This window comes from Plecotus auritus, assembly GCF_963455305.1.
Source record: "Plecotus auritus genome assembly, chromosome: X".
Lineage (NCBI taxonomy): Eukaryota > Metazoa > Chordata > Mammalia > Chiroptera > Vespertilionidae > Plecotus > Plecotus auritus.
Window position 1 is genome coordinate 126,827,752 of NC_137784.1, and position 15,282 is coordinate 126,843,033.

The 15,282-nt window shown below is 42.5% G+C and overlaps 1 pseudogene across 1 annotated transcript; it reads left to right on the forward strand.

The window, feature by feature from the left end:
* Positions 1–7,552: 7,552 nt before the first annotated feature.
* On the forward strand, positions 7,553–12,421 carry LOC308240270 (integrin beta-1-binding protein 1-like; annotated as a pseudogene). Its single transcript has 3 exons — positions 7,553–7,608; positions 7,724–7,817; positions 11,879–12,421. The product of its transcript is annotated as an integrin beta-1-binding protein 1-like (transcript).
* The last annotated feature ends 2,861 nt before the right edge of the window (positions 12,422–15,282 follow it).

The window sequence follows — 15,282 nt, forward strand, 5'->3', positions numbered from 1 at the left end:
TTATTGCAGGCTGCTCTAGTTTATTGCTCTTAACCTGGAAGTATTCCCTTTAACAGGCTCAATTTTCATAAATTCTTTTCTGCTCCTTGGACCAGCCATAATTTAGTGTCTCCAATTAAATGAGAAAGCTAAAATTTCATACATAGTTAACTGCACCTTCAATCAATATTTGGTGCCTAGAAAAAAGTCCCTAATGGACATTTGCCCCTACAAGTCATGCTGCACTGAAAAATTGGTGCCTGTTTGTAGACTGTTTCTCCTTCAAATGTTCAAGTTCAGTAATGATATCTGTTGGACAAGTGGAGAATGTTTTAAAGATAATTAGCATTCAATGCTACTCTAAGGTATCCAACAGAGAGATGGAAGTGACTTTACTTCCTTCCGGTAGATGAGTCAATGGTTATATTATCTACTGTTCAACTCATGCTAAAAGAGTGAGGGTCCCCAAGAAGCTATTTATTTTATTCCAATAGGTTATAACTGTTTGGAAGAAGCAGTTCATCAGCACAGTTGCTGACAGGACCTCACCAATAATGGATTATTCAGATATGGCAACTCCCCCTATGTACTACTTCAAATCCCTGGGAAGAAATATTTTCAAAGGTTCACACAGACTTCTGACCATTGTGGGAAAGGGGCAAAACCCTGGCTGGGAATTCAAGAGATCTGGGCTCTGGGTATATCTCTGCCATCAACTCCTTATGTAAGCTCGAACACGGTCCTTCTAAAATCCTGTCTCTGTTTCTCCCTCTCTAGGACTCTAAATTTTGCCATTTGTCTCTACAAACTGCAAGAGGACTACTAACAAGTCCACACAGCAATTGTTCATAGTTGCATTATTCATAATAGTGCAAAAATGGAAATAACCCAAATGCTCATCAATTGGTGAATGGATAAACAAAATGCAGTATTCCCACACAATGGAACAACATGATGAAGCTTGACTACATCATACTAACTCTATGAAGAGATACACAAAAGGCCACATATTATATCACCCTATTTATATTAAATGGACAGAATAGTAAAATTAATAGGGACAAAAAGTAGATTAGTAGTTAGTAGGAGCTGGTAAGGAGGTTGGCGAGCACAGGTTTCCTTTTGGGGATGATGAAAATGTTCTAGAATTGGATGGTAGTAATGGTTGCACGACTTTGTGAATATACTATTAAAAACCACTGAATTATACACTTTAAAATAAAAGAATCATGAGAGTAGCTTGTTGAAAAATATGGATTCCAATCCTCTCCCTTATAGGTCCCACAATCAGAAAGTCAGAGGTGGGTACTGAATAATCTATATATTTAACAAATGGAGAGGTAGCTCTAATTGTCAGATAAGTTTATTTCAAAAGAACTGTTGTAATGACCTTTTCCTAAGGGCTCTTCCAGGTCTCTATAAATTCTTTGTTATTCACATTACTAATTTGTTAATCCATGTGACATGTGCTGTGTCATTGAAGCAATGTACCAGACAACACCCTAGAGAGGTAGACGTGGGTAGTACTTTGGATGCAGGGGATGATTCTAAATGCCTTTTAAATTTTAATTCACATTCTATTAAACCAAAATACAGTCATGTTCCACTTGATGATGCGGATACTTTCCGAGAAATGTGTCATTAAGCGATTTCATCATTGATTGAATATCATAGAGTGCACTTACACAAATCTAGATGGTATATCCAACTATACACCTAGGCTGTATATATAATCTTAAGGGACCACCATTGTATATGTGGTCCATCATTGACCAAAATGACATTATGAGGTGCATAACTGTACTACAAAGAGAGAGCCCAGCCCTAGCTGGTTTGGCTCAGTGGATAGAGTGTCGGCCTGCAGACTGAGGGGTCCCAGGTTCAATTCCAATCAAGGACACATGCCCGAGTTGCGGGCTCAATCTCCAGTAGGAGGTGTGCAAGAGGCAGCCGATCAATGATTTTCCCTCATCATTGATGTTTCTATCTCTTTCTCCCTCTCCATTCCTCTCTGAAATCAATAAAAATATATTTTAAAAGAGAGAGAGAGAGAGAGAGAGAGAGAGCCCAGCCCGGCTGGGCTTGGCTCAGTGGTTGAGCATCGACTTATGAACCAGGAAGTCATGGTTCAATTCCTAGTAGAGGCACATGCCCGGTTGCAGGTTAGATCCCCAGTGTGGGGCATGCAGGAGGCAGCCGATTGATGATTCTCTTTCACCATTGATGTTTCTAACTCTCTCTCCCTTCCTTTCTGAAATCAATAAAAATATATTTAAAAAAAAACCCACACACAGAGAGCCCAGCACACCTACTTAATAAAATCATTTTAGGTGGAAAAAATCAGGGCATCAAACTGTGGCTTTCAACCAAATTACCCTCCTCAGGTCTAGTCCTGCAGAGCTCATGGATGTCTTTCAGAATCCCCATGGTTTGGTTAAATTGATAACTGGAGAGACTTGATGTTCTTTTGGAGGAGTTTGAATCATATGAAAGACTCCACACTGAGGCATTATTTCTGAGGCAGCTCTAGTTCATGGCAACACAGAAGGCTGAATACATCCAAGGTTTGAGGGAAAGCCTTTCTAACTCATAGATGGGTGTGTGGGGGTTCACAGCAGATAACTGTCTTGGCATGGGAAAAGCATTGCTTCTCACACTATCAGTGGCTGTCACAAGGCCTTGAAAATTCTGAGGTTGGCCTTGAGAAAAAAATGAAACCACTACATAATGATGAGATTGAAATTTCAGAAATAGTGCCACATTAACTAATGCTTAATGTTTGGAGACAAATTGTCTGGAAGATGCTAATGTTTTCTAATGCAATAGAAAATTATGTATTCTCAACCAATAATAGGCACTCAGTAAATTTTTAGAACTGAATTGAAGAAAAATAAATGATAGAACGGGCTTTAAAAAGAGGGGGGGGCACCTAAAGAGTTCACAGAATTTATGTATTCTTGGCAAATTCTCCTGCTGCCCATTTTCTCTACATCTCGAGAACTCTAATGGTCTTCAAAGGGGCCTCTGCAGAACAAGAGAAGTGAGGTTAGAGAAGGAAGAGAGAATGATGTAAACAAATCATTCACTTTTCTTGCAAATATATTTCTGCTTTATATAGAGCTAACCAAGAATATCCTTTAAAAAAAAAACCCCACAGCCAAAACCGGTTTGGCTCAGTGGATAGAGCATCAGCCTGCGGACTGAAAGGTCCCAGGTTCGATTCCGGTCAAGGGCATGTAACTTGGTTGCGGGCACATCCCCAGTAGGAGGTGTGCAAGAGGCAGCTGATCGATGTTTCTCTCTCATCGATGTTTCTGACAATCTATCCCTCTTCCTTCCTCTCTGTAAAAAATCAATAAAATATATTAAAAAAAAAAAAAACAAAAAAAAAAAACAAAAAAAAACCCAAAAAAACCCACAAAACTAGAGTGCTGGTAGGCTCATGAAGATTTTCTGGTTCTAGCCCCCATGCCTCTTGACAGAACTAGGTAGGGCAAATCTGGAACAGGATTATCTATGGACTTCCCTCCATCTGGTTGGTTGCAGCAGGGATTCACACTTATTTCTTCCCTTCTTTCTTCTCCCTCCATTCCCCTCTCCCTCTTCCCTTTACTTGCTCTACCTCTTATTTCCCTGCCTCATGACCTGATCTAGATTCTAAGGAACCAGAGATAGTGATTTTAGCTCCTGGCTCACTGTCATCTCTCCAATCCTATTCCTGTATTAATTAATTACTGGTGATTTCAATACAAATGTAGATGATCCTTCCAACAGCCTGGCCTCTCAGTTCTCGACCCCTTCCCTTTTTCCACTAGCCTTGTTCTCTACGCATCCTCAGCCAGCCACTACACTAGCTCATTCATTACCAATAACGGAAACCCCTACAGCTTCAGTTTTATGTATCCTATTCTCTTTTGGTCACTTTTTTTTAAAAATATATTTTATTGATTTTTTACAGAGAGGAAGGAAGAGTGATAGATAGTCAGAAACATCGATGAGAGAGAAACATCGACCAGCTGCCTCCTGCACACCTCCCACTGGGGATGTGCCCGCAACCAAGTTACATGCCCTTGACCGGAATCGAACCTGGGGCCTTTCAGTCCGCAGGCTGACGCTCTATCCACTGAGCCAAACCGGTTTTTTTCTTTTGGTCACTTTTGATCTTTCTGGATCACTTCCTTTAATACCGTATCTTCAAGTGTTCTTTCAACTGTAGCATTTTAATTGCTTTCTGTATATATCCTCAAATCCTTTGCTCCACTCTCACTTTGCTTAGCAAGACCACAACCTACTTTACAAGTGTACTTGTATGACCATACATGCCTAGGAACAACCTCACAGTGATGGTTGCTCGTCTCACTTTACATTCACAGCCATGATTCTCAAGTCAATCTTTATTATTGCTCAGCAGCCATACACTACTCGCCAGGTCCTTATACTTTGCCATTCTCCAAGATGATGATTTCATACCTCTCCTCACTCCCTAAACCTCCACCTCCTCCTCTCCATCTTAATTTTCAGCTTATAACGTGCTTCCTCTTCACTGAGAAAATGCAGCCAATCAGAACAGTTTCTTTAGACTCCTGCCATGGCATCTACTGGCCTCTCTTCCCTCCTATTAATTTTATAAACTGTTTGTGATAAATCTAATCTGCAATTCTTACTTCTCCTCTTACTTGACTTAGCAACAGCTTGTTTACAGAGTTGAGTATTCCCTTCTCCTAGAAATGCTTTAATCACTTAACAATCAGGGATCCCAAACTCCTAGTTTTTCTCCTCACTCTCTGGCTGCTCCTCCTCAGTCTTCTTTGCTGACTCCTCTTCATATCCCCAATCTCTAAATACTGGATTTGCCTTGGACTTCTCTATCTGCACCCAGGGTCATTCCTGGGACTTCTCTATCTACACCCATTTCCTTGGCAATCTCTGCCAGTCTCTTAGCTTTAAATACAATCTACATGTTGATAACTCCCACATTTATATCTCCAACCTAGACGTGATCATTCTGTATAAAAAAATGCAACCTTCCTATATCCCCAGCAATTGCCAGTTGCACTTAATAGGTTGTATTTTGTTTGTATTTTGGCATGTAGCAACATTTAAGGAACTATGTGATTTTTTAGAGATGTTTAAGATTTCCCCTATTAGAATTAGCTCCATTGAGACAGAATTATTTTCTGTGTTAATGCTCAAGATGGTACCTTCTATGTAGTAGATTATATTAAATCAGAATTTCCAGAGGAAAAATCTTGGCAATTAGTATATCTTACATGAACCCAAGGTAATTAATGTTTAACAGGGAAGTTGGGGGAGTTCTGGCTTAATCAAACCTTCTATTAGCTGGCCCCTCTTTATTTCCCTGACTTAATTTTTTTCATTCTCTATCCTGCTCATATTGCTCTACCACACTGGTCTTTTTTTTTTAATTGAGGTATAATTCACATAATGTTATATTAGTTTCAAATACAAATATTAGATATTTGTATATTGGGTTGGACAAAAGTAGGTTTACAGTAGTGAGTACACAAAACACAGTTTATTTTTGTATTATTAATTATTGCTTATTTTTTATACAAACAACTGTGAACTGCCTAGCCAATGTGGCTCAGTGGTTGAGCATAGGTCCATGAACCAGGAGGTCATGGTCTGTTTACTGGTCAGGGCACATACCCGGGTTACAGGTTCAGTCTCCAGGAGGGGTGTGCAGTAGATCAATGATTCTCTCTCATCAATGATGTTTCTATCTCTCTCTCTCCCTCTCCTTTTCTCTCTAAAATAAATAAAAATATTTTTTTAAAAAGCAATATTATTAAAAGGCAGCACAAGATGTTTTTAAATAGGGACAAACAACTGTAAACCTACCTTTGCCCCACCCTGTATATTAAAAAAACTAGAGGCCCAGTGCATGAAATTCGTTGACTGGGGGGGGGGGTGTCCCTCAGCCCAGCCTGCACCCTCTCCAATCTGGGACCCTTCAGGGGATGCCCTATGGGATAGGGCCTAAACCGGCAGTCAGACATCCCTCTCACAATCCTGGACTGCTGGCTCCCAACCGCTCGCCTGCCTGCCAGGCTGATCACCCCCTAACCACTCCCCTGCCAGACTGATTGATGCCTAACTGCTCCCCTGCTGACCCGATTATGCCCAACTGCCCTCCCTTGCTGGCCTGATTGCCCCCAAATGCCCTCCCCTGCTGGCCCAGTAACCCCAAACTGCCCTCCCCTGCCAGGCAGGTCACCCTCAACTGCCCTCCTCTGCTGGCCCAGTCGCCTCCAACTGCCCTCCCCTGCTGGCCCAGTAACCACCAACTGCCCTCCCAGCCACCCCGGTAGCCCCCAACTACCCTCCCCTGCCAGCCCGGTTGCTCCCAATGGCCCTCCCCTGCCAGCCAGGTTGCCCCCAACTGCCCTCCCCTGCAAGCCTGGTCACCACCAACTTCCCTCCATGCTGGCCCAGTCACCCCCAACTGCCCTCCCCTGAAGGCCTTGTCCCTCCCAACTTCCCTCCCCTGCAGGCCTGGTTCCCCGCAACATTCCTACCAGCAGGCTTGGTCCTCCCCAACTGCCCTCCCCTGCAGGCCTGGTCACCCCAAACTGCTCTCCCCTGCTGGCCTTGTCACCCTCAACTGCCCTCCCCTGCAGGCCTGGTTGCCCGCAACTGCCCTCCCCTGCAGGCCTGGTCGCCCCTAACTGCCCTCCCCTACTGACCTGATCACCCACAACTGCCCTCTTCTGCAGGCCATCTTGTGGTGGCCATCTTATGTCCACATGGGGGCGGCCATCTTGTGTGTTGGAGTGACGATCAATTTGCATATTACTCTTTTATTAGATAGGATTATCACCATAAAAAGACCTGTAACATTCATCACCATACAAATTTACAAAATCATTTCTTTCTCTTGATGGGAAATTTCAAGCTCTGGCACACTGGTCTTTTTGTAGTTCCTGTGTAACATGATAAACATCTTCCAACCACAGGGCCTTTGCATTCTATTTTATCTCTGTTGGGAATCTTTCTCCAAGACTTGTCAGTTTATTAGGATGATAATTTAGTTAAGAAGTTTAGCTAAGTTTATTCAGAGTTAATAAATATTCAGGTTTATGCTTAAAATATCCCTTGAGAGGTTTTTCCTGCTCCTATTATGCTCCATTCCCTACTTACTTTACTTTTTTTATAGCACTTATCACTACCTTGAATTAGGTAATATTTTTTTTTAATTTTTGTCTGTGTAGATTGCAATGTAAAAATAATAATGTAATAGCTAACACTTGTTGCCTTCCAAATAATATTATAAGAACTTTGCATATAATATTTTTTCAATCCTCAGAGTAACTCTTACATTGTTATTATTACTATACTCATTTTACAGATGTAGAGACTGAGGCACAGAGGGGTTAAGTAGTTAACACCTCGAGAATTAAGATACCAAGAACAGAATTGTTACCAAAGACAGGAAATGCCAGGGTAATGAATAATTCATATTCCATGTAGTCCATTGGCTTTCAAACTTTTTTTTAACCACTTGAAGCTCTTTCTCAAAAGCAATCTTTTCTGGAAGACTGCTACAGCAAGGATGCAAAAAGAGGCTTCACTGTTGGCAGCTAAAGTGGAAGGATGTGTGGACCCCAAGTGAGTGGTGCCCCTGGAAGGCCTCTAACCAAATCCAAGCACCTCACTTTATAAAAGAAACGTTTGAGTCTATAAAACAGCATGGACACTCTACATTCCGTATATCTAACAACAGGCTTGATCTCAGCTCAGAGAGGGCAACTGAATCTCTAGCTCAGGGTTTACAGGCTCCAGGTGGAATCCTGGAGTCCTTGACAGCAAGGAAGCAGGTGGGATTTAAACTAAGGAAGTGAGAAAGGTGCCCATCACAACTACAGCAGGTATAGCTGAGGAGGCTCAATCTTGGCCCAATCAGAATAACGACCTGACTGCTGTCACCTCTTTATTATTAGCAACTGATCATTTTAATGAAAGGTTTAGGCTGAGTTTGAGAAAAACAAAACAAAACACTGATGTTAAAGTTCTCCAATTGTATAGATCTATATCACCTTCATTCTAAAGCACAGGAATTGTTGAAAATATTATAAATCACTCTCAAGTGCCTAAGTTCAAATATTATTTTACTATGCAAATTACAGTCATAAAACATAATGAAACACATTTGAATATCTAGTACAAAAGTCGTCATATAAATATAAAATAGGAGTGAATGAATGTGGTCAATGTTTTATTTTATGAATGCAATTTGCCTCCTGAGGCCTTTAAAGAGCTTCTGGCCAATATTTGGAGAGCCCAACTGAATTCCATGACCAGGAATTTCATTGTTTTAATTGTAAAAGAAACAAGAATATGAATGTATATATGTGCCTTTGTGGTAGATGCAGATAATAAATATAATTTGTCTTGTTCTCTGCGTTTTCTAATTACTCCCCCACCTCAGTTTTGAGTATTTGTCTAGCTTGGCCATTCCTTGCCTCAAGATTCTTACAGGTTGGAAATCAGAAGTATGCCCTGGACCACGCTACTTACAGGGCTGAGCCATGGAAAGAACTCCAAGCAGTATGGCTGCTGAAATCTATATAATAAAAGCCTAAGCGACCATTATGGCAGAATGACCAGAACGACTGGTCGCTATCATGCACACTGACCACCAGGGAGCAGATGCTCAGTGCAGGAGCTGCCCCCTGGTTGTCAGTGCGCTCCCATAGGAGGAGTGCTGCTCAGCCAGAAGCCTGGCTCATGGCTGGCGAGTGCAGCGGTGGTGGCAGGAGCTTCTCCCGCCTCCACAGCAGCACTAAAAAGTAGTGAGCCAAGCAGTAAGGAGCAAGCAAGTGGGAGGTAAGGAGTTAGGGATCCCAGATTGTGAGAGGAATGTCTGACTGCTGGCTTATGCCCAGTCCCTGAGGGATTCCAGACTGCGAGGGAGCACAGGCCAGATTGATAGACCCCTCCCTCCAGTGCACAAATTTTGTGCACTGGGCCTCTATTAGTTGAATATTAGGCTACCTTAATGAAGAGTCATTTCTTCAAAATCCCAGGAAATGCTACCTATGTCATGACCATTAGTACTGCTCAATGATTTGATGTTACCTAAGTCCCTGGAAATTTTGTTTAATCCCAAGTGGTAGAGACCACACGTATGATTGAGTTTGGATAGCCTAACATTCCAGGAGTGTAGGACCTGAAAAGTGGAATTAAGAGAAAACAGACTAACAACTGTCAGACAGGAGGCGGGGTAGGGGACTGAGTGAAAAAGGCGAAGGGGTTAGAAACAGACAATAGTGTTGTGATTACCAGAGGGAAATGGGGGTGTAGGGAGGTAAAAGAGGGGATAAATGTTAACAGGAGACTTGACTTTGTGTAGAGAACACACAATATAATATACAAATGAGGTATTATACAATTTTACAATAAAATAGATGGTTTACAGAGAATACTAAAAAGATAATACAAAAAATATTTCTTAAATTTCAACCCAAATGTGTTCATTTCTGAAAATAAAAGTCTCATCCTAGGCCATGTACTTTGCTTTTGTTCATCTCCTTCCTTCCTTCTTTTTGTCAATTATATCTTACTAGAGGCCCGGTGCATGAAATTCATGCATGGGGGGGGGGGTGTCCCTCAGACTAGTCTGCACCCTCTCCAATCTGGGACCCCTCAAGGGATGTCTGACTCCCTGTTTAGGCCCGATCCAGGTAGGATCGGGCCTAAACAGGGAGTCGGACATCCCTCTCACAATCCAGGACTGCTGGCTCCCCACTGCTTGCCTGCTTGCCTTCCTGATTGCCCCTAACCGCTTCTGCCTGCCAGCCTGATCACCCCCTAACCACTCTCCTGACAGCCTGATTGATGCCTAACTGCTCCTCTGACAGCCTGATTGTGCCTAACTGCCCTACCCTGAAGGCCTGGTCACCCCTAACTGCCCTCACCTGCAGGCCTGTTTCCCCCCAACTGCTCTCCCCTGCAGGCCTGGTCCCTCCCAACTGCCCTTTCCTGCATGCCCAGTCACCCCCAACTTCCCTCCTCTGCTGGCCTGGTGACCCCTAACTGCCCTCCCTTGCAGGCCTGGTCCCTCCCAACTGGCCTCCCATGTTGGCCATCTTGTTGCAGCCATCTTGTGTCCACATGGGGGCAGCCATCTTTGACCACATGGGGGCAGCCATCTTGTGTGTTGGAGTGATGGTCAATTTGCATATTACTCTTTTATTAGATAGGATAGAGGCCTGGTGCATGGGTGGGGGCCAGCTGGTTTGCCCTGAAGGGTGTCCCAGATCAGGGTGGAGGTTCCCTTGGGGAGTGGGGTGGCCTGGGCAAAGGGCCTGCGGTGGCCTGGGCGAGGGGCCTGTGGTGGTTTGCAGGCTGGCCATGCCCCCCAGCGACCCAAGCGGAGGCCCTGGTATCTGGGGTTTATTTATCTTCTATAATTGAAACTTTGTAGCCTTGAGTGTAGGCCTGGGTCAGCCAGGGCAGCAGGGAAGCTTGGCTTCCTCCATTGCCAGGGAAACCCAAGCCTCCTGCTTGCTGCAGCTCCGTAGCCACAGCCATCTTGGTTGGGTTCATTTGCATACTCATTCCTGATTGGATGGTGGGCATGGCTTCTAGGTGTAGCAGAGGTATGGTCAATTTGCATATTAATCTTTTATTAGATAGGATTAGATCTTTTTTATTACATGGTTAATACAAGATTTGATTTTTGTTGTCTAAGACTCTGAAGGTGCCATTGCTGAGATCCAGCTCAAGACTGATGTTTCCTAAGAAATCTTTCCTACCCAGATCCTTATCTCTACTTTAGAACTTTAGGTGTTAGTTTGTTCCTCATCACCAGGACTCAATTCAATAATCTAGTGTTGATGGAGTGCCTGCTCTGTGCAAAGCAATGTACCAGATTGATTACTTTTAGAAGGAGAAGATTCTGACCACATTTAGAAGAGGAGAGCCTCAACGAATTATGCATTCAAGCTTGACGACCTTCAGACCTTGTAGTCACTCTCTTTGCTCCTGGATTTGGAAAAATTTATGATTCTTGGCTTCAGGAAACATTTTTGTCCCTGGATGATTCTCTGTCCTTTTCTATTTGTGTGATGCTGAGTTTCTATTCATTGTAAAATTCAACATATCCATTGCAAAATGTATCTTCATTACACTGAGTGGCCAGATTATTATGATTGCTGAATGCCACTCAGTGTACTTATGCATAAGGGAAAGCTTGCAAATCTTGATATGGCAAGGGACCAGGAGATAGTGGGCCCAGCCTCTGGCTAGTAAGTCCTTTGCTTCTTTCTAACTACCCACAATGCAGTTCTTATATATGGAAAAACCTTATTTTAAAATCCCAACTCTGTGGTCAGTCTACACTGAGTGGCCAGATTATTATGCATTCAGAGATCATAATAATCTGGCCACTCAGTGTATTTCTTCTAGTCCAACAATTTTCAACCTTTTTCATCTCATGGCACACATAAACTAATTACTAAAATTTTGCAGAACACCAAAATACATATATATTTTGCAGATCTGACAAAAATATAGGTATAATTTTGATTCATTCACACCAGATGGCTATTGTTGTGTTGGCTGTCATTTTTTTTCTCATTTGACAATTTATGGGAAAAGACGTAAGTGCCCCTGACTAAATAGGTATTGCTTGTTTTAAAGATTCTTGCACCACACCAGTGTGTCACAGCACACAGATTGAAAATTACTGTTCTAGACTATGGTTTGGTTTAGTATCTCTAGTGTGAATTTTCTTAAAATGTAGCTGAGTCCCCTAGTGTATTTAATAAAATGCAGAGTCCTAAGCCCGATTCTGGACCTTCCAAAATAATATGGGAAAGTGGCTGCCCCTGCCTGGGCTGCTAGGCGTTGGGTGTCCAACCACAGATGACCCCAGGGAAGGGCCAGCGGCTGTGAGTCTTTAGACTCCAGTCTTGGCAGCATTTCTCAGTCCAGCACTGTGGCCAGCCTTGATATGGACTCCACCAAAAGCTTAGGACAAAGCAACAACAACTCAGACACCTGTGCGGAATTTCGAATAAGATATGTCGGTGTCATTGAGAAACTGAAAGTCTATGAAGGAAAAAGTCTCAAAGGGCCACTGGACCTGATAAGTTATATAGATTTTGCCCAGCAAGATGGAAAGTTGCCTTTTGTTCCCCTGGAGAAATAATTTATTATGGGAGTTTCCAAGTGCAGTGAAAAGTATCCACATTAGATCAGTATGCAGTGTTGCACAGGCACACCCTCTACCTGATCATCCAGATGGTGTGCTATGAAGATGGCCTGGGAAAAGCCTACTGGCTCTGAAGACCACCTATGCCAGCAACGAAGAGTTTAGCCTGTGAGTGTACAAGTGCAGCAGCCTGGAACAAGCACAAGCCATCTGCAAAGTTCTGTCCTCCGCTTTTGACTCCTGTTGACAGCTAAGAAGGTGTGAGTCTGCCACCAAGCAGAAGCTAGAGTCACAGGAAGGAAATTTTGGCTGTTTTCTAAACAGTTGTTTTCAATCTGCAATGCTGGACTAGCATGAAGTGACCCCTTGTTCTAGATATTCTGAGGAAAAAAATGCAACGTTTAAAACATCAGCCATTTGTTTTTCTATTAAACTATGTCTTATTAACAGTGAGTTAATTCAATAAAATTATGATTGGGACTAATCCTATATAATAAAGAGGTAATATGTAAATTGACCCTCATGCCCTCATACAAGATGACAGCCCCCACATGGTCAAAGATGGCCACCACAAGATGGCCGGCAGGGGATGGTAGTTGTGGGCGACCAGGCCTGCAGGGGAGGGCAATTAGGGGTGACTGGGCCTGCAGGGGAGGGAAGTTGGGGGGGATGAGGCCTGCAGGGGAGGGCAGTTGGGGGCGACGAGGCCTATGGGGGAAGGCAGTTGGAGGTGACCAGGTCATCAGGGGAGGGCAGTTGGGGGTTACCGGGCCAGCAGGGGAGCAGTTAGGCGTTGATCAGCCTGGCAGGGGAGTGGTTAGGCGGTGATCAGCCTGGCAGGCAGAAGCGGTTAGGGGCAATCAGGCAGGCAGGCAAGTGAACGGTTGGTTGAGAGCCAGCAGTCTCGGATTGTGAGAGGGATGTCTGACTCCGGTTTAGGCCCAATCCCACAGGGATTCCCTGAAGGGTCCCAGATTGGAGAGGTTGCAGGCTGGGCTGAGGGACACCCTCCCCCAGTGCACTAGGCCTCTAGTAATAATAATAATTAATAATGGAAACTGCATACACAGAAATGAGTCTAAAGCACACCAATATTTGAGAGCTCTAGTAGCTCTGTGGCCACTGCCATAAGTTCTAACTACACCCTCAGTGTATCCACTTTGCCTTGTCTTCCTTTACCCACACAGAGCAGACTGCCTTCTCTTTATGAATGGCTCTTACTAGTCTCTTTATGAAGCCAGGTCTCAGATGAAAAGCAGATTTACCTGCCAAGGACAGAGCTCAGTGACCAACAAAACCCATCATTTACATAGCCACTTCTATTGCCCTTTCTTGGGGATATTCTTCACTAATTGAAAAACCCAGGTATCTTAAGGATTGTGGTCTTCTAGAAGCTTTCTTAATTTAGGCTGTACCATAAAACTCTAAACGAACATTAATTATGATGTAGGCAACAATCCCACCATGGAAAGAGGAAGTTCTGTGTATGTTTAAAGCCATACACTCACATAGAATCCATTTTCAACATTTTTGAAATATTGTATATTTGCATTAATTCCAATACTATTTATCATGCATGCTTTATATGCTGGATACTATGATAGGTAATAAGGGGCTAAAATACTAAGGGTGAATTCTTATATGTGGTCTGTATTTTCACATTCTGATTGGCATTTGTCTGATCAGCTTCCTAGAGAGTTAAGTTAAAAGAAAGTAAATAATTTATTCTTCAAATATTTAATGAGCACCAGGCACTGTGCTTGGTGCTAGGGACATAATAGTAACCAAGACAGATGTAATATTACCCTTTTTGGACTGGCAGTGTAATGGAGGGTACAGGTAATAAATGGGAAAATGAACAGATAAGACAAATACATATTGTGTAATGCATAAACTCAATGCAAGCGGTGGAATGGTACTGTTTCTAAGGGGTAGCATATACAATAAGTGGATGGATTCAAGATATATTTTGGAAGTGTAACCATTTAGATTTGCTTAAGAATTGGATGTGGGGGATGAAAGACCAGAAGTAATGAAAGCTGATTCCTAGATTTCTATCTTGAGCAACAGAGTGAATGGTGGCGCCATTTAGTCATATGAAACAGATAAGGCATATGATATTTTGGTGATAGGCTGAGGAACTAAAATCACTAAATTAGATATGCTTTAGTTGAGATTTTCTTTGAGAAATTCAAGAGTATATTTGGATATGTTAGCATGAAATGCAGGAAAAGGCCAGAGCTAGAAATATAAAGTTGGGAGTCATCAGCATATACACTGAGTGGCCAGATTATTATGAGTTCAGAGATCATAATAATCTGGCCACTCAGTGTAGACTGACCACAGAGTTGCGATTTTAAAATAAGGTTTTTCCATGTATAAGAACTGCATTGTGGGTAGTTAGAAAGAAGCAGAGGACTTACTAACCAGAGGTTGGGGGCCACTATCTCCTGGTCCCTTGACATATCAAGATTTGAAAGCTTTCCCTTATACATAAATACACTGAGTTGCCATATTATTATGCATTCAGAGATCATAATAATCTGGCCACTCAGTGTATAAAGTAATTTTCATAGGTAGAGAATGTGGAAACAGAGAGAGAGATCAAAAAGTGAGAAAGCCCTTGAAGATATGCTCAAACTCACTAGTGATCTGAAAAATATAAATTAAATCAACAATGAGATAACTCAATGGTAAGTTTCTCTGCTATTGTGTAGGACTTCCTTCTCCTTTCTCATTTCATGGCCACCCCACCAAGGTTTTTATGTTTTAACTCTGGAGATAAATAATACATTGATTTATATTGGGAGATGGTATCCTTCAACCAGTAAATAGGCAATAAAAAATATGTTGCACCTTAGTTTTCTCATGTGTGAAAAGATGACTATTTTGCCCCCTTAATCCTTTGTCTGGCCTATACCAACAGGCTCCTAATTGATTTTCTTGCCTGAGAGTTCTCTTTCATTCTACTCTGTTTTGTCAAAATGATATTTCTAAAAATACAAATGATCAAGTCATTCCCCTCATTTAATATGTTGTGTGACTCCCTAATGTCTTCAGAACCAATATCCCCAACCAGGAGTAAGGCAGCATGATATTAGAAAAAGATTAGGGGTTTGGAGGTT